General features: G+C 42.4%; 1 protein-coding gene and 1 pseudogene across 1 annotated transcript in view; one reads left to right on the forward strand and one right to left on the reverse strand.

The window, feature by feature from the left end:
• The window catches only part of FRMD4B (FERM domain containing 4B), a 325,272-nt gene that overhangs the window by 198,220 nt on the left and 107,669 nt on the right, over nt 1-19,383 (reverse strand). The gene's annotated exons all lie outside the window — the stretch shown is intronic.
• On the forward strand, nt 5,595-6,901 carry LOC116636717 (annotated as a pseudogene).

A 19,383-nucleotide genomic window follows, 5' to 3' on the forward strand; every position in this document is an offset into this window, starting at 1 on the left:
AAAAATAGCATCATGATTTACCCAGAAGCCACAGCATTCTCTTTTATTAAGAGTGAATAAGAGAAGAGTTGTGGAAGAAAGAAAAAGGCCATGAGAGTTTTATTGGAATAGAAAACGTTATCATCTAATGTCTGAAAATCGTACCTGGCCTATGGAACAGGGGCTGCAAACCCAAGAGGGTCATGCTGGTGAAACCTATGAGTCCCGAGGGCCATGTTTTCCTGTGGCAAACGAGATGGCATGCTCAATGGAAGGGGGCACTGCCACTTAGCCCTGAATGTTGACAAGAGGTAACAGTGGCCCCATGGTGCCAAAACTCTGAACGTTAAAGAGAGCACACCAGTCGGGTTATCCAGGTTTCTACCTGGACCTTCCCAATTTTCTGTATGGTGGCCACTAATCCACATGGTATTTATACTAAGTCCCCAGTGTGCCACCTATGCTTGCATTCTCAGTTGCTTCTTTAGACTCAAGAAGAATTAACTTAGGACCTCTTTACATTCTTGTGACATATGACTCAACTCACAAAAAGTACAGTTGGCCGCCCCACCTCGGTCTGAAGCAAGGTATGCTTGGGTGATTATAAACGCGCGTGAGCAACACCATTCAAGCCTAGGACAGAGAGGGAGGGGCCCCTGGATTTCTGAATTCTATTTTTCATCCCACAGGATATGAATCACGCAGGGCCCCGTCCCCCAGCAGGGTAAATCTCTTTGTTACAAGCACAAGGAATTAGAAACTGTTCTGTCTCGTTGACTTTGTAAAAATATTTCCTGAGCAAGGTCTCGAGTTCCAAAGCTGACCTTCCACTCCTTTCGAAGGGAACTTTGAAGGAGTCCATCACAATTACAGGAGTGAGGAACTGACAAGGTCCTGGACAACCATCTGGGGACGTGGCAGTAATACAATTTACACCGAAATTCCAGTTCATGATAGACTAGCTTCAATTCCCAGTCTCAACATACACTCCTTAAAGTGGAAGATTTCCAAGGATCATGCTTTTGAACAATCATCTAGATCAAATCCAAACAAATCCCTGACTGAGTGATTTTTAAAGTTGTCTTTAAGCCGAGTTGCAGAAACAAGTGGCTGAGTGCTCAGAAACACAGCAGGAATATTCCCCACTTGCTGATCTAGCTAGAAATCTCACTTCTCTCTACATGACAATAAAATAGTTAACATGTGTTGCGTGCTTACTATGTGCCAAGCACTACTTTAGGCACTTTCAATCTGTGAACTTACTCATGTGCTCACCAACCTTATGAAGTGGGTACTATTATTATCCCCATTTTTTTTTCAGATGAGGCAGAGGAGGGTTAAGAAAATTCCACCAGGTTTTCCAGCCAGGGGGTGGTGGAGCCAGGTTTCAAAACCCAGGCTTAACTGCCTCACTGGGTTGAAATGCAGATTCAAAAGACCTTTTGAATTTATAACAATGGGAAGATAAACTGATGCCACTGACGTCACAGGAAAAGGACACCTGGAACATAGAAGAGCTTGTCTTTGGAGTTAGATTATATGGCAGATTGGCCAACTTTTGGAAGGCTGATTTTATTTTGACCCCTTTCTTCCCTTCCTTCCTCCCTCCCTTCCTTCTATCCTTCCTTTCTAGATTTACTTACATGATAGAGAGACAGAGAGAGAGAGCATGAGCAGGGGGAGGGGCAGAGGGAGAGGGAGAGGGAGAGAGAGAGAGAGAGAGAGAGACTCTCTAGCAGACTCCCAGCTGAGCATGGAGCCCGAGGCTGATCCCAGGACCCCACAATCATGACCTGAGCAGAAACCAAGAGTCGGATGCTTAACAGACTGAGCCACCCAGGTGCCGCTTTCTTCCTTCCTTCTTCCCTTCCTCCCTCCCTCCCACCCTCCCTTCCTTCTTTCCTTCCCTCCTTTTATAACCCAAAAGTTAGAGAGCATAGGGAAGAGAACATAGGTAGACGTGGGAGGGGAAGACATGAAGGTAGAATGGGAAATCCATGTGGCCGAGTTTCAGTCTAAAGCACAAATGGCTATCATGTGAGCTTATCAGACATCCCTACCTTTCCAACTATGAATTTACTCAAGTTGTCTGAGATTTAGAACTTGAAATGAGTCTTTCCAATCATCTAAGTTTTACTGCAGGAAAGTGTTAATTTGTGTCAAACGCTCAGTTGGGGCCTTGTGCAGCAGGGACTGGGATGAGAGCCCTGGGAAGTGGATGGAGGGCAGTCAGAGGATACTTGAGGGAATGCCAACAACAAACTCCTTATTCTTCTCAGACCCTCCAAGTTCAGTGGGAAACTTTATACCTTCTGGGCACTAAAACCTTTGTCATTCCCCACAGTACAGGTGGATCTCAGAGTTATCATATCTCTTCTCTGGATCCACTCTGGTAACCTACTCATATCTCTATTACGGTAATTCCTGTGGTCTATGATAATGGTTCATTACATTCTTGACACTTAGCTCAGTCCCTGACTTATACTGGGCACAAGAGTCATGTTTGTTGAGTGCCTGGATTAAAGATAACCAACTAGATCAACATACGAAACTGGTCAATAATATCAATAAAACAATAGCTAATATTTATTGGGCATTAAGGAACCAAGTACTTCCATGTACGATAATTTCATTTAATCTCCCAACTGCTCTGTAATGGAGACATTATCTTGACTATTTCCATTTTATAGTTGAGGAAACTGAGGCACAGAGAAGTGAAGTGACATACTCAAGGTCACTCAGCTAGCCTGCCCAGCCAGGAGGTACCTGGTTTGACCCGTGGTAATTTGATGTTAGAATCAGATGTCTTAGCCCCACCTTGTATCTCCCCTCACCTACTATCCTGCCCGAAGTCAGTTAGCATCTCATGTTCTCTCACCAACTCTTCTCAGATACTTTTCCACCCTCCTCCCCGCTCAAAACTCACCCACACACAGTCACAAATCACTGTAACCCCCGCTTCATATCCAGGCTTCCCCAAATGTCATCTAATCTTAACAGCGGCTTTCAGACAGAGACAAATAGGCAAGATGCTCAGAATATCAAGATTTCCCCTCCTCTTCCCTTTCACTAGTTTTAGAGTTTGCCTTGATTGCCTCAGTAATCTCAAGGGAATGTGATGACTTCACCATGCATCCCAAAGACAGGCAGCATTTTGAGAAGCAGCAGAATGAAGACAATAAAACCATGCATCTCATCTGCTGTGAATTGCACAGGAAGGGACAACAGGAAGAAAACTACCAACCGTTCTTAGTTATTTCTCAGAGATAAAAGGGGGAAAAAAAGTGAACAATTTCTGTTTGCTTAATTTCTCCTGTTTATACCAATGGCCATCCTCCTTCCTTGGGGATTTGAAACCTTCTGGAATTTCTTGACTCTGCCTATTTAGTTGAGACTTTGATTACACTGATTTTTTTTTTTTTTTAATAAGGTTGATGTTGGCCTGGGAGAGCGGTATACATATGGAATCATTTCAACTGTTTCTCATGACATGGATGCTCCTACAACCACAGGGAGACAAGAAATCATCCCACAGCAATATTTCATTCATATAGAGAGGGAATCCAAAGGAGAAAGGTGGTTCTAGGTAATAGATACATATCTGAATAGAACCAGGCTATCTTCTTGTATAAAATACACAATACTCTCCTCAAAAGACCTCAATCAGGAGGAAATAATGCACTGCTTTAACAACAGAGAGTTAAACACTAGAATAAAAATGCCCATGGAGCAGATGAGTAGCAGAAACCATTCTGCACTTAAAGTACGCCCCCTCCCCTGTAAGGAATGTATATTATGTGGCTGAGAACCATGTATCTTAGAAAACAAATGGTTCTGCCTTTCAGCAAGGAAAAAAATATGCTTCCTTTTTAATTAGAAGGTGTTACTTCAACGAAAGTCCAGGGGTCTACAGCTAGAAAAAGTCAATTGTAATCTTAGGTCTCCGAGAGGGATGAATCAATAGACATTGTTTGTTGCTGCGGGTTAGAAATGCCATTAAATTCGGTTTAATGCGCAGCACATTTCACGGGGCTGCATTTCAACACCATCACAGGTGTTCGCTGGCCTTCTGCAGGCAGCTGTGTTGTCCCCCAAGAATGTACATGGGGACCTTTCTTCCTAATCTTTGCTAGTACTGAGGCTGGAATTCAGCTCATAGCCTTTTAAGGCCTTGACCCCTGCCCAGTGAGAAGAAAGAAATATTGGACATGTATATTTTGTGAACAGGCAATGATACGAGTGAATCACTCAAGTGAACATAGAGAAAGCCCCACAATAGCTTCTTGAGGCTGGGCCATTGCTTCCAAAGGGAAGCAGGGTCACAGGAATTGGTAGACTAGGGAGCAGACCAGTTGTTTTCATTTTAGTGGTGTGTGCTTCGCCTTCCTTCAAGAGTCTTCTGTGTCCATGGTCAGACCCTGACCACCTCTTCAGTCCTACCTTGCTCAACTTTCCCACTTCCCTCTCAGTCTTCAAATGCACCATGCCTTCTGGTCACATGGCAGTGTAGGTTGTTGCCTCCATAAGGAACTTTGAACTCTCTTCCCCATCTACTGGTTGAGTCCTACTCACATTCAGTTTTTTTTTGTTTTTTTTTGCTTTGTAATCAGTATATTAAGGAGACATTCATACATTTCATTTGCTTAATTCTGATACCCAGATTTAAGCTTGTGAACATGACTTTTAAACATACAACTAAAGCTATTCATCATAATTTGCTATACTACCAACATTAAATTGCAGTTACTTCGGAGCATAAGTTAAATGGTTTAAAGTAAGCCCGTAACATACCTAAAAAACACCTTCCTATCTCATACATGAAAATTAACTTCTCCACGTAAATGTCTCTTCACTCTAAGTTACCCTGCTCCCGAAATCACTAGTCTGAAGCTTATCATGGTCCAAAGAGAAGGAAAAAAAGTGTAACCAGGATATATATATATATATAAAAATATATATCAATCCTGGTATATATATATATATATATAAAGATGGCACAGCAGAAGGGAATGCAGTTCTACAAGTGCAAGCCCTCAAGCAGCAGCATATGATAAACCCCTTCTTTAGAGAGGTATCCTTTCTATCAATGATACCACAGGCCAAATTACATAGCATGCCATCTTCAAGTAACAGCTGAAGCAATAAATGCAGAGGCATCACAATGAATCCCACTTAACTATAGACCAACACTTCTCTACAAATTCTTTGTCTGATTGCCAATTAAATACAAGTTTTAACTTCATAGCTTAACAATTAAGGGTCATACACTGAAGTCAATACATACACCTAGCATTTCAGTCTGAGCTGTTTCATATACATAGAGCTGAAATTAATTACAAGGTATGGCCTAACAAATGCTAGGGGAGATTTTTTTTTTTTAAAGTAGTTTTTACAAGTATTAAACTTGTATCTTGCACACTGAAGTCATCACACATACAGGGCAAAGTCAGAGCTTTTATATTTGAGTTTATTCTTCATTTAACTTTTAAAACACTACTATAATTGAATATTAAAACAAAAACAATAGCAAGTAGTGAGCTATGATTGTAGTCCTTCACTCATTCACTGCTGCATATAAAATGCCAGCAGTGTTATTCACTGGCCCCATTCTCGGTGAGACGCGGAGGAGCGGCGGCTGCCCGAGCTGCGCCCAGCAACGCGCTCCTTCCCGCTCCCCCACACCGGCCTCAGCCCTCTCACCGGCTGTAGAAAATGGTGAAAGAAACCACTTACTATGATGTTTTGGGGGTCAAACCCAATGCCACCCAAGAGGAATTGAAAAAGGCCTACAGGAAACTGGCCTTGAAGTACCACCCTGTTAAGAATCCAAATGAAGGAGAGAAGTTTTAACAGATTTCTCAAGCTTACGAAGTACTCTCTGATGCAAAGAAAAGGGAATTATATGACAAAGGAGGAGAACAGGCAATTAAAGAAGGTGGAGCTGGTGGTGGTTTTGGCTCCCCCATGGACATCTTTGATATGTTTTTTGGAGGAGGAGGAAGGATGCAGAGAGAAAGGAGAGGTAAAAATGTTGTGCATCAGCTCTCAGTAACCTTAGAAGATTTATATAATGGTGCAACACGAAAACTAGCTCTGCAAAAGAATGTGATTTGCGATAAATGTGAAGGCCAAGGTGGTAAGAAAGGAGCAGTCGAATGTTGTCCCAATTGCTGAGGTACTGGAATGCAAATAAGAATTCATCAGATAGGACCTGGAATGGTTCAGCAAATTCAATCTGTGTGCATGGAGTGCCAGGGCCATGGGGAGCGGATCCGTCCCAAAGATAGATATAAAAGCTGCAATGGGAGGAAGATAGTTTGAGAGAAGAAGATTCTAGAAGTTCATATTGACAAAGGCATGAAGGATGGCCAGAAGATAACATTCCATGGTGAAGGAGACCAAGAACCAGGACTGGAACCAGGAGATATTATCATTGCTTTAGATCAGAAGGACCATGCTGTTTTTACTCGGCGAGGAGAAGACCTTTTCATGTGTATGGACATACAGCTGGTTGAAGCACTGTGCGGCTTTCAAAAGCCAATATCTACTCTTGACAACCGAACCATCGTCATCACCTCTCACCCAGGTCAAATTGTCAAGCATGGAGATATCAAGTGTGTGCTAAATGAAGGCATGCCAATTTATCGTAGACCATATGAGAAGGGTCGCCTAATCATCGAATTTAAGGTAAACTCTTCTGAGAATGGCTTTCTCTCTCCTGATAAACTCTCTTTGCTGGAAAAACTCCTACCTGAGAGGAAGGAAGTAGAAGAGACTGATGAAATGGACCAGGTAGAACTGGTGGACTTTGATCCTACTCACATTCAGCTCCCAACTGAAAAGTCACATCCGGGAGAAAGTCATCCATGATTCTCCCAGACTAGGCACGATTCTTATGCTAAACAACCTCCTCAAAACATGTTTCTTTTCTTCAGTCTGCAATTACACATTTATTCATGGGACTATTTAATTTTTGTCTTTTCATGAGGCTGTGTTTTTTTGAGAACAGGAAACACTGTGTGTTTTTGATCATTATTATATCTCCATCCTTCATGGCACATCACAAGGACTCAAGAAAGGTTTGCTGAATGAAGAAATACTCAAGGTATCTGGTTGACATATTAAAGACCAGATAAAAGATGCTAGTGCCTGTGGAATTAATCACTTACCCAAGGGGAAAATTAGACCCCCTCACTGAATAAAGTAAGAAAGAAAGATTAGAAAGTTAGATTGGGGGACCACTTTTTGCTTTGGCCACGAAATGGCACCAAGTGGCTTGAGGCCAAACTTGTGGTCTGCCCTTAATAACAGGCACCGATGAGCAGGTGATTCTGAGTAACCCATTTCTAAATAAACATCGCAAAAGATGCAAAGCAGGTGCTCTAAGGACCTTGCTGGGAAAAAGCATTCCTTTAAAAGTTAGGCTGAAATTTGGCCAAACTGTCTCTAGGCTCCAAAAACTCAACTGCAAACTGATTCTTAGTCAGTAGGGCCATTATACTCATTTCCTGTGGCTATGGTAACAAATTACCACAGAATGAGCAGCTTAACACAGCAGAAATGTCTTCTCTCACAGTTCAGGAAGTCAGAAGTGCAAATTTAGTTTGTCTGACCTCGAATCAAGGTGTGAGCTGGGCCGCACCCCCTGCAGAGGTGCTAGGATAGAATCCGCTCTCGCATCCTCCGGCTTCCAGTGCCTGCCCGCATTTCTTGACTTGTGGCCACATCGCTCCAACCTCCACCTCTGTTCACATTGCTCTCTCCTCCATGTGTCTCTCTCGTCTTCCTCTTGTAAGGACACCTGTGATGGCATGTAGGGCCCACCCAGAGAATCTAGGATAATCCACCCCATCTCAAGAACCTCAACTTCATCACAGCTGCCAAGTCTTTGCCATATAAGACAACATTTACAGATTCTAGGGATTAGGATCTGATAGCTTTGGGGGGCAGTCTTCAGCCTCCTGTAGCTATCTTTTTCAATCCTAAAATGCACACACACACATTATAACTAATAACACATATTTACGAAAAATCTACGTGCATGCAGAACAACTTGACTCATCAATGTATTTTACTGCTCCAAACTGGGTTTAGATCATTTGGTGGGAGGTGAAGTTGGTGCAATAGGGAAAATTCTAACGTGTCCCCATGATTTCCACACCCTGGTGTTATGCCCTAAGTAATCTCCTTCCCTTAAGTGTAGCTAGGGCCTGTAAACTTGCTTTCAGCTGGGAGAATATGGAAAAGATGATGGGCTGTCACTCTGTTCATTAGACTACCTTATGTGCCAAAGGTGATGGGTTGTTACTGGCTGTTATTACTCTATCTTATTAGCAAATTGGAGAGAAAGACAATTTTCTGGTGTCTTTGAAGAAACAAATTGGCATGTTGGTGGGGGGCACATGGCAAGGAACTGCAGGTGCCCTCCAGGAGGTGAGGGCCTCAGTCCTCCAACTGTAATAAGCTGAATTCTGCCAACAGTCAGTGATTTTGGAAGAGATCCTGAATTTCAGATGAGCTCACAGTCCCAGCCAAAACCTTAATATCAGCCTGGGGAGACCCTGAGCGGAGGACCCACTGAAGTTGTGTCTAGACTCCTGATTCACAGAAACTGTGAGATAATATGTATGTGTTGTTGAAGCCACCACCTTTGTGGTAATGCGTCATGTAGTAATAGAAAGCTAATACACTTGATTTCAAGTACACCCAGATAGCAAAGTGCACTGGGGGGAAAATGCATGTGGCAAACATGAGGTCATTCAGGGCCAGCAAATGGATGTATAGTAACTGGAAATACACTGGGAGATGGATTTGGGGGAAATTTAGAAAGGGCAGAGTTTAAGCAGAATTCTTTTATTTGCAGAGAACTCCAACTCAAACCAATCAAAGGAAACACAGATAAAGCTAATAAAGATGAATGTGGGGGAGTTTACTGGCTCGCACATCTGCAAAGCCCAGGGTATCTGCCTTCAGGCACTGATGCTCTGGACTCTGTCCCTCTCTGTCTCTCAGTTCTCTCTCCTCAGTGTTGATCCCCCTCTGGCTTCCCAGGGGAGCCCCAGGTGGCTGCTAGTAGGGCAAGCTTACATCCAGCTAGTTTAGCAACTCCTGTGGAAAGAGAGATTCTGTTCCTAATAATGCCAACAGGAGTCATTCAGTTCTTCTTCGCCGGCTCTGATTGGCCAGACCTAAGTCACATGTCCAAACTTCATAGCAGAAAAGGCTGGAGGAGGAGCCTCACCTAAGCCTAAAGGCTAATTGGGTGGGGTTCTCTTAGGAGAAGAAGAGGAACTGGATCCCGGGCAGGCAAGAATCTCAGGTGCCCATTCCCCAGCATGCAAGACGGCAGAAGTACAGGAATACCATCTCCAGCTCCACACTTGGAAAGAGGAGGGAAGAGGGCTTTTTAAGTCAAGAATCAAGTAGTAAATGGAAGTTTCCATGCAGAGTACACAGAGCAGAACTTGGAGAATGCACTGTAGGAAGAGATGTTTGGGGTTAAAATGGGTCGAGGTAATTGATCTGCTGAGTTTATAAACGAGGTAACCCCAGGGAAGGATTTCAGAAGCGGTGTGGTCTGATTAACACGGCAGATCCCTCTCTAGAGGAAGAATGTAAGATGTATGGAAAGGGACGTGGTAAAAATGAACACTCCATTCTTTCCATCTACGGAGTACTCGTTATGTCGCAGGCGCCATGCTTTCTTCTACTTTACATTCATTATCAGATTTATTCCTCACCCACAGCCCTGTGAAGTAGGTATTTTGACATTTGTGGAAATTCAGGCCCAGGAGGTTAAGGGATTTTTCCCCAAGGTCATTGATTTGGCAACTCGCAGAGCAAGGACTCAAGTCCAGGTGAGCATGTTCCCAAAGACACTAAGCTAAACCTCCTCTTTCTGAATTAGCCTTGACCTGAACAGGACAAGAGAACAGAGAAATGCCCAATAAAATTTAACTCTCATTCTGTGAAAGACTATTTCAAAAGCTTTCTTTGTACGTTTAAGTGTTTTGTCCCAAGATTTAATTGACTAGGACTTCAGAGATAAGTCAAAAGGCCTTTACAAAAAGGAAAGTGGACCCAAATAAGCAGAGGAACTGCAGAGATACAGGGAGGATAAACAGCCAACAATGGGTTCTCAGATGCGCCATCATTGACAACTTTGGAAATGTCAACGGTAAACAATGAGACAGGAAGTTGGGGAGGGAAATGGCCAGGGAAAGTTCAGGCCTATATCCCTTCCACGCCCTCACTGCCCATTGTGACTGTCACTGAGTCAGCCCAGATGGGAGGAAAGCAGAGACCTCACTCACCCAAATGTCCAACCTCTCCATGGCCTGGAAGTAGAGGAGAATAGGGCTTGTGAGTGCAGCTCAGACACACCCAGGTACCAGGGGGTACCGCCTCTCCCACTGCCCATACACACCCAGAGATTTCAGTCAGGCTCTGGAGTAGAAAGAGTGCTGGCCAGGGACCTGGATTCTTGTGTGAGCCAGCTGGGCTATTAATTACTGTTAATTACCAGATGACTTTGTGTAAAGTACTTACTATCTCTGGGCTTTAGTTTCCCATGTGAAAATTTGGGGGTTGAATTAGATTAGCAATTGCACATTCAAATGTCAATGGAGACCAAACAGGTAATGAAAATGATGCAGCAGGCTGAGTATAAGGCAATAGGGAGCACTGGGGACTGGAGATCCCATAGCTTGTCCAGAAAGGGCATCCCTGGTATCTCCAGATACATCAATTTCCCATAAGAAGCCAGAATTTGGGTCTTTATATAAAATCCCACAATCTTTAAATGTTGGCAACAAATCCAAACTCTTTAAAAACCCTATTCAAGGCAAACTTAAGAAAGGCTGCAGGCCAGTTTGTCATCTTAAGTCTAAATGCAACCTGCTCCATAAGGTACATAATAGTTCTGCATGTGGCTATTTCGACTTAATTAAAACTGGACAAAAATGAAAAATTCAGTTCCTCAGTCCTACCAGCCACATTTCAAATGCTCAACAGCCACATGAATTAGTGGCTACCATATTGGATAATGCAGATATAGGACATGCCCAGCCACGCAGAAAATTCTCTTGGATAGTCTTGGTCTAAATGATCTCTAAGACAACTTTGAGCTGCTAAAACTCCATATACAGACAAAATAAAATGAACTGTACTTTTTTTTTAAAAGATTTTATTTATTTATTTGACAGAGAGAGAGACACAGCGAGAGAGGGAACACAAGCATGGGGAGTGGGAGAGGGAGAAGCAGGCTTCCCGCGGAGCAGGGAGTCTGACGCGGGGCTCGATCCCAGGACCCTGAGATCATGACCTGAGCCGAAGCAGATGTTTAACGACTGAGCCACCCAGGCGCCACCCCCTTTTTTTTTTGAGCAAGAGAGCGTGCGTGCCTGCATGCGCAAGCGGGGGGAGGAGCAGACGGGAGGGAGAGGGCCAAGCAGACTCCTCACTGAGCAGGGAGCCTGATGCGGTGCTCAATCCCAACCCCAAGATCATGACCTGAGCTGAAATCAAGAGTCGGACACCCAACAAACTGAACCACCCAGGTGCCCCTGTACTTTACTAATTGATAGGAAACAAAGCTTCTGGAATTTCATCGCATAATTCCAACACAAAAATTTTGGTGTACTCATTTTTTCTTCTCCTTGATGCATTTCCTCCAGTTGCATTTAAATTGGTTTAAAACGGATTTGTTAACAGGAACAACCTGATAGTTTCTAATCTGCTTCAACATGTGAAATAAATTCTTCAGTTACTTAATTAATAGCAATTTGAAACCTAACCTTGTCTGAAAAGGAAGATGTGGGGTTGAGGAAGGGAAAAGCCCTATTTTCTGTTGCCTAAAACTTACCTCCTCCCCTGCTAGATAGTTTTCCTGCCACACGGAACTTTTAATCGCCTGTGCAAGACCCTACATTGTGGCCACTAGCAATGTTTTCGATCACAGGTTATTAAATTTTTCCCATAAAGGACCAGATAGTAAACATTTTCAGCTTTGTGGATGACATAGTTTCTGTGGCAAGTGCGCATCTCTGCCGCATTATAGGAAAGCAGTCATTGACAGTGCATAAATATGCCCATGGGCTGTGTTCCAATAAAACATCACCTTTGGACACCAACATCTAAATTTCATAAAATTTTCAAGCGTCATGAAATAGTCTGCCTTTGATTCCCCCCCACCCCCCATCCATTTAAACTAGAAACAAAACAAAACCAAACCCCTTTCTTAGCTTGGGACCATACCAAAACAGACAGCATGAGGGATCTGGCCCACAGGCTGGAGTTTGCTGACCCCTCACCAAGTTCTGCAAGCTCTCCGATGCAGAGATCGGTGGGTTTCGAGGCAGGGAGGGCTGTGCTCTGGCACATGTATATGATTCACTGGGCATTTATCCAATGGAAGTTCTATACTTAGCTAATGCTGTTCAGGAATGGAGGGACAGACCACATAGGTTCTTTTTTGTTCTTTTTCTTATTTATAAATTGATCCTCATTATTCACGGATTCCATATTTGCAAATTCACCTACTTGCTAAAATTTACTTGCAAACCCGAAATCAAACATGTGCTGCATTTAAAGTCATTCTCAGACAGGGTCAGGGGGCAAAACATGTGAGTCGCCCCTTGAGCAAGGCCCCAGCTAAGGTCAACAAAGATGACACCCTGCCTTCTTATTTCAGTGCATGTGCCATAAACAAGTGTCCTCGTCGTGGTCTTTTTAGCACAGTGTATTTAGCCTTTTTATGTTTTTTGCTGGTGACTCTGCTGTTTAAAATGGTCCCAAAGCATAGCCCCGAGATGCTGGTTAGTGTTCCTAAGAATAAGAAAACTGCGATGTACCTTATGGAGAAAATTTGTGTGTTGGATAAGTTTCATTCAGGCATGAGTTACAGTTCTGTTGACCATGAGTTCAATGTTAATGAATCCACAATATACAGCCAATAAAGTGCCTTGAAACAGAAACACAAGTAAACCAAGGTTATATATTAATTGGTTAATGAGAATGTTGTGACCAGAGATTCACAAGAACCTAACCCTGTATTCCCTTAGGAGCTGGTTCAACATTTGCTAATTCAGTGCTCATGGCAACTTTATACAACAGAACTACCACAAAAAAATGAGAACGGACTGTCTATATTTTTACTGACTTTAAAAAGAAGTTGCTGTGATATCCCATATGTCCTCTCTCCTTATAAATTGCCTTTAAGGTTTACTGAGGAAGGTTGAAATTACTTTAAATGAAGTTTTTGGATTATTTCATGATATTAGATTTGCATGATTCCCCAGTTTCTCGTTCTCCAGATAAATGGGCTGTTGCCTGGTAAATGGCAGAGAAACCTATTTTCAATAAATTCTTCACTTGCAGATGATTTGAAAGCTCACAAACTGTGCTCCCACTAGTAAAACACCCCAGGACTAAAATCCCAGCAGGATTCTGTCGGAAACTTGGCAGGTGAACATTTTGCCATGTTGTAAATATTCAACACAGTTTTGTGGACTATCTGAATGATATTAAATATCAGTCATAATGAATAACCTCACCCTAAGTATTCATGGCTAAGTCAACTAGGGTTTTATAGGCACCTTTATTATGGGTGTGATTTTCATTAGCAAATGTTGCATAAAAGGCTCTGGCTTTGGCCTCTGGAAACACACATGTGAGGGGGTCCATCAGGGGAAGTGATTTGGAAAAGGAAGAGGATGTTGGGAGTTGATACAACTGAGAGGTGAGGTGTAGGCAGAGCCAAAAAAAAAAAAAAAAAAAAGTTTTAAATGCATTTAGAAGAATAGTAACAAGTAAGTTGATGTGTCTTACGGACACATAAACACATTCCTTTTTTGTTAATGACTAACTTCTCCTGACCTGATGGGATCACTGGCATTGACTGAGCTCTTCATCATGACCTTGGCTTCTTCCCCAAGCATTTCTAATTATAGATGACATTATGGTGCTTACTAGATGCCAGGCACTGTTCTAATAACCAACTTTAAATCCCCAAATAATCAAATGAGGTAGGCACGGTTACTGCCATCTTCATTTTAAGATGATAAAACGGAGACAGAGAGAGGTCATGTGACTTGGCCCGAGTCCCACCAACTAACTGGCAGAGCCGGGATTTAAACCTGGGAAGAGTTGATCCAGAGTCCTTTTTTCCCTGACCACTGCTGCTACACTGACTCTCCAGAAAGCACTGGATAATTGTGGAAGAAACCCAGCTCCTATACAAAAGGAATTTATACAGGGACTACTTCTCTTAGCAGCAATATGCAACTCATAACTCCTCTTTCTCTCTTTTCATTTATTTCCCTCCCTCCCTCCCTCCCTCCTTCCCTCCCTCTCTTTCAGTTCTAATTTTCATGTGTGAAATTCCCATTTTTTTGAGTAATTTAACCGCCATCACAATCAAGATTGAACAGTTCTATCGCCTCAAAAAAATTCCTCCATGCCCCTGTGTAGTCAGCACTTGCCCACCCCCCCAACCCCCCAGCCAGAGACCAAGGGATTTCACTCAGGAATCCCTGACTCCCAGGGGATCCTTGTAGGGAATTCAAGAATGGAACTTGGCTAAGTGTAAAAATTACATCTTTTAAAAATGTTTTCACTCACTTCTACTTAAAAATCAGCATTCCTTCAGTTATGAATATAAGTAACCAACTACAGAAATATTAGCAGGTCACTCAGTTTCAATAGAAATCCCAGATACTCTTCTATCACATTACCGTGATTACCTATATCCCCAAATATTGTTCACACTCCTGACTAGCTTGAAATTATGGTACACCAGGTCTTGCTCTTCACTGCATTTATAAATAAGCACTTTTGTTATTATATCACAATTTTTTTATATCACAAAATGTTTCTCTGTAAAGGGACTCAACTACCTGAATGATATTTTTCTTGTAAGATTTTATTTATTTATTTGACAGAGAGAGAGAGCACAAGCAGGGGGAGCGGCAAAGGGATAAGGAGAAGCAGACTCCCCACTGAGCAGGGAGCCAAACATGGGGCTCGATCCCAGAACCCCGGGATCACAATCTGAGCTGAAGGCAGACGCTTAACCGACTGAGCCACCCAGGTGCCCCATGAATGATATTTTGGCAGACGGAGTCACTGGTAACTTATTCTACCATCATCCCAACCAACATTTGCCCAGAGTGCAAGATAAAGAAATGAATACAATTCAGTCAATGCCCAGGCTGGTGGAGGAATTATGCATCTCCCTTTCTTAGGCTGAGCCATGCTCCTTCACAGAAAAATGCCCCTGCTGCCTTCTCTCGAAGAGAACTGTCAAGCAGCACCACCCACCTCTTCTATGGGCTCTGCATGGACTGTAGAGACTCTCTCTCCCAGCATTCTGCAACCTGCCACAGGGCTCACAGAGATCATACACACCTCAGAAAGTCGAACCGGCCATCTGTGAGCTCCAGATTGACTCCAAGAGGGAGACGTCAAGACACAACACCTAACTATAAAGATCAGGCAGGAGCTGAGAATTCACCTTCTCCAATTGTTTGCAATGGCTTTGTGATCTGGATTGTATTATTAACACCCATTATTTGTACTCTGGTCTGTCACCCCCGAATCAATGATTTCCTTCTTGATCTATTAATGTAATAAACAAATTGATAGAAAAAGAAGGATGATAATAGGCAATTTTCCTCAGATATATAAACGGCTAGTAAATAGAAGAAAAAATCCTCGACTTCACTGAAAATCAAGAATATTAAACAAACGAGATGACAATATTTCTCTTATCAAAATGTCAGAAGCGGAATTATTTTTATAAGATAAATGAATTGATATAAGACATGTTGGCTACCTTAAATCCTAACATGGAAATTCATATTTGGAATAAAACCCAGCTCTTTTGAATATCCAAAGATGGATTTGAAATTTGCTCAGGTGGACTGGGTTGATTTCTGAGGCTGATTTCAAGAGGCAAGGCTAAAAGAATGAACATGAGATTCAAAATCACAAACCAAATAAAAGCAATATAAAAAAAAAAAGTCATAGATGCTGTGGACTGTAACTTCACTGTTTGGTAATTAGAACTTGGCCACTGTGGCTAGACTGGGACTTCGAACAATAGGAAGGTGGCAGATGTGTTAGTGCTTCCCAAGATTCCCTTGTCTTGCTGTTTTCCGCAGTGTTATCATCCCTCTTCAGCAGTTAATTTCTCATTTATAGTATTTCCATAATGCTTTCTTAACAATTACCCAATGTATCAATGTCGCTGCCGCCTCACGCTTCCTCAAGCACATCGTTTTCATTGCAAAAGCATATAGGTCAGCGAGGACGTCTAGTACATGTGAATTAATTCTGCTGTCCTTAGAATGTGGATGGAGTTAAATTTAACAGGAAACAGAAGCTAGAGAATTCGCGGCAAAGGTGAACTTGCTGCTCACCACGCTGAGCCCCACTCCCCTGAGGGGAAGCAGGACCTTGTCCCCCAAAACCCCGCGGGGGTACTCCTGTAGTCACTCTGTTCCCACAGCGCACCCCATTGGCCGCTGGGGGAAGTTCACCCCACGGGCACAATTTAAAAATTAAATACTGACTCTGCTGGTCTACCACCTAAATTTCGGGTCTAATTGATTTGGAATTCAAGAGCCATGGCCTCCTTTTGCCCCCACTTTTTATGAGGGCTTCTGCTGAAACACCAGTACTTTAAAAGAGGAGTAACAATAGTATTGTTTTGGTGATAGGTGAATTAATTACATGTCTCATTCCATTAAATCCACCCAGCGCTGCTTGTCCTTGGTACAAAGTAGAGACACAGTAACATTTATTTTATAAATGAACTGCAACAAGATAGGTATTATTATTGCCCTTATTTTTCAGAAGGCTTGGAGGCGTTACTTAGTAACTCACCAAAGGCTCTAAAGAAATTAAATATGTAGCAAAGAGTGGAAGCCCATCTAACCCCAGAGTTCAAGCTACTCTCTACACTGTACTCTTTTTTTTTTTTTAAGATTTTATTTATTTACTTGAGAGAGAGAGAGTGAGAGTGCATGAGCTGGGGGAGGGACAAGGGAGAGTGACAAGCAGACTCCCCGCTGAGCAGGGAGCTCCATGTGGGGCTCCATGTGGGGCTTGATCCCAGAACCCTGGGATCACAGCTGAGCTGAAGGCAGATGCTTAACTGACTGAGCCACCCAGGTGCCCCTGTATTGCTCCTCTTATTCTTGAATGCTAAAATAAGCTTTCAGCATTACAAGAAAAGAAAAAGAGAAAAAAACAAAAACAAAAAAAAACACCTGTCGCATGACAACTAGCTTCAAAGCCTACCATTACAGGTTAGGACTTTTTACGCCTGACAGTTGCGTAAGTTCCACAGAGAGCACGGGCTATTTCCTGAGCAGCTCATACAAAGGCAACTCCAAGGACAAGCTAATCAAAATGGGGCATAAGCACATGATATCAATACCCATCAGAAGTTAAACAACAGAATGGGCCAAGTTTGGAGCCTCTGGAACATACTGGGATATAACTTCGTCTTCCAATAAGGTGTGGTATTTGTGCAGGGCTCTATACATAAGGTATGGATTAGGCTCTGATGGGCTTATAATAAAGACTTTCATTATTGTGGCTCTAAAATAGGCTTTTAAAAACCTGTGTGTGTGTGTGTGTGTGTGTGTGTGTGTGTGTGTGTGTGTTGGGTAGAGGTTACTGGAGATTACATTCATCTGAGAGAGTTACCACAGGAGTTTCCAGAAGTGGGTGGAATTTATATCCCAGGCTTGGATGAGAGAATTCTCCTACTCACATTAACAGCGACCCATTGGTAATAATGCCTACCTGGAACCCAGTGTCAGGAAGGGCTGTGAGACTGGTTCTGAGTTCTACAAAGAAAGCATGCTTTGCTGATTAATAATGTCTGCCCTGGCAAGGGACATGAGAGCGATCCATTTACTGCACCTTTAGTCATGACTAGAAGTTCATGGAACTGCCATATCTGTTCCTCACCACAGAGATACCTCAGAGCTGCCAACCAGGACTGAGAGAAAAGATCACAGTGCAGACCTGGGACATTTAAATTAGAAAATAATTTGAGCTGTGAAAACACAAGGGTCTATGGGATTTATCCTCAGTTGTGAGAAGGTAAGTCCATAGATGCTCTTTGGGGTCAAGAGGACAGAAAGGTCACCTGGGTGAGAAATGGGAGGGGGGGAAAGGCAAGCAATATGGCTGAGAACTTATATTCCATACTGGCCCAGGAGAGTTTGGCAGATTTGCTATTTCTTCAGGAATTACTATTTCTTGGGTTTCTTATTTTTCTTATTTCTTTTCTTCATCTCTTGAAAGTCTTTAGCAGAGTCTGCTTGGAAAATGTCAGCCTATCTCATGTCTGCTGAGGGAAAATAAAGTTTTGGTTAAGGTTTGTCAGAATATAAATGGGAGGGAACTGCCCCCTGGTGGTAGATTTGGAAAATCCCTAGTATGTCCAAGATGCCCAAAAGTGTTCCAGGACGCACTCCCGGCTCATGATTTTCCATGGCAGAAGTAGCGGTAGAAGAACCCTGGGAAACAATTGTACATTATATAATATATAATGTACAATTATACATATGATTTCCCTTTCTTGGCAATTCACAATATTTATTAGTATGTTAAGTCCCTAAGAAGTCCTGCAGTAAAGAAGTTCTAACTCCTTTTAATTCATCATTTCCTAAATTTATTTGAACATAGACGTGATTATTTTAAAATTAGCCTAACATTTTGGGAGACATGAATCTTAGGGGGATGGAAAGAAAATAAGAGAATATAAGGTCATGTTTTCTTCCAATATGGAGATTTCCTTTCCAGAGCTTTTCCCCGATAAAGCCTAGAATAGCATTCTCTTGCATCTCCTTCAAGATTGGCAGGTAAATGGTAAAGGATAATTTCCTGTTGGAGATAAAATATTTACATATTTTAAGTCACAAGCTTTTGCTGAAGAAAAGCTAGTGGAGTATCAATACGCTCAAATTTTTCAAGTATAACTATCCAGTAGAAATTCTAGAAATGATCGCACAGTTTATAGACAACTCTCCTGATACTACAGCTCTTTATAGTTAGTAGATGGGAAAACATGCTGTGGGCTCTGGAGCCATATTTCTGGGGTTTGACAACCAGCTCTACCTCTCACCAGCTGCGTAACCTTGGGCATGTTACATAACCTCTCTGTTCTCAATGTCTTTCCTCATCTCTGAACTGGAAATAACAGTCTGTCCTAGTTCTGTTGAAGATTGAATGAGTTAATACATGTAAAGTCTTAAAAGAATGCCTGGCAGTTGGCTAGTAATTTGCGTTTCTGAATTTGCGCTACTGAAGTCAGAAGTAGGAAGCATCATTTACAAGGAAAATAATTTTTTTCCCTTTAAAAATATTGTTCTTTCATTTTGGGCCATG

The sequence above is a fragment of the Phoca vitulina genome, unplaced genomic scaffold (assembly GCF_004348235.1).
Source record: "Phoca vitulina isolate PV1807 unplaced genomic scaffold, GSC_HSeal_1.0 scaffold13, whole genome shotgun sequence".
Taxonomy (NCBI): domain Eukaryota; kingdom Metazoa; phylum Chordata; class Mammalia; order Carnivora; family Phocidae; genus Phoca; species Phoca vitulina.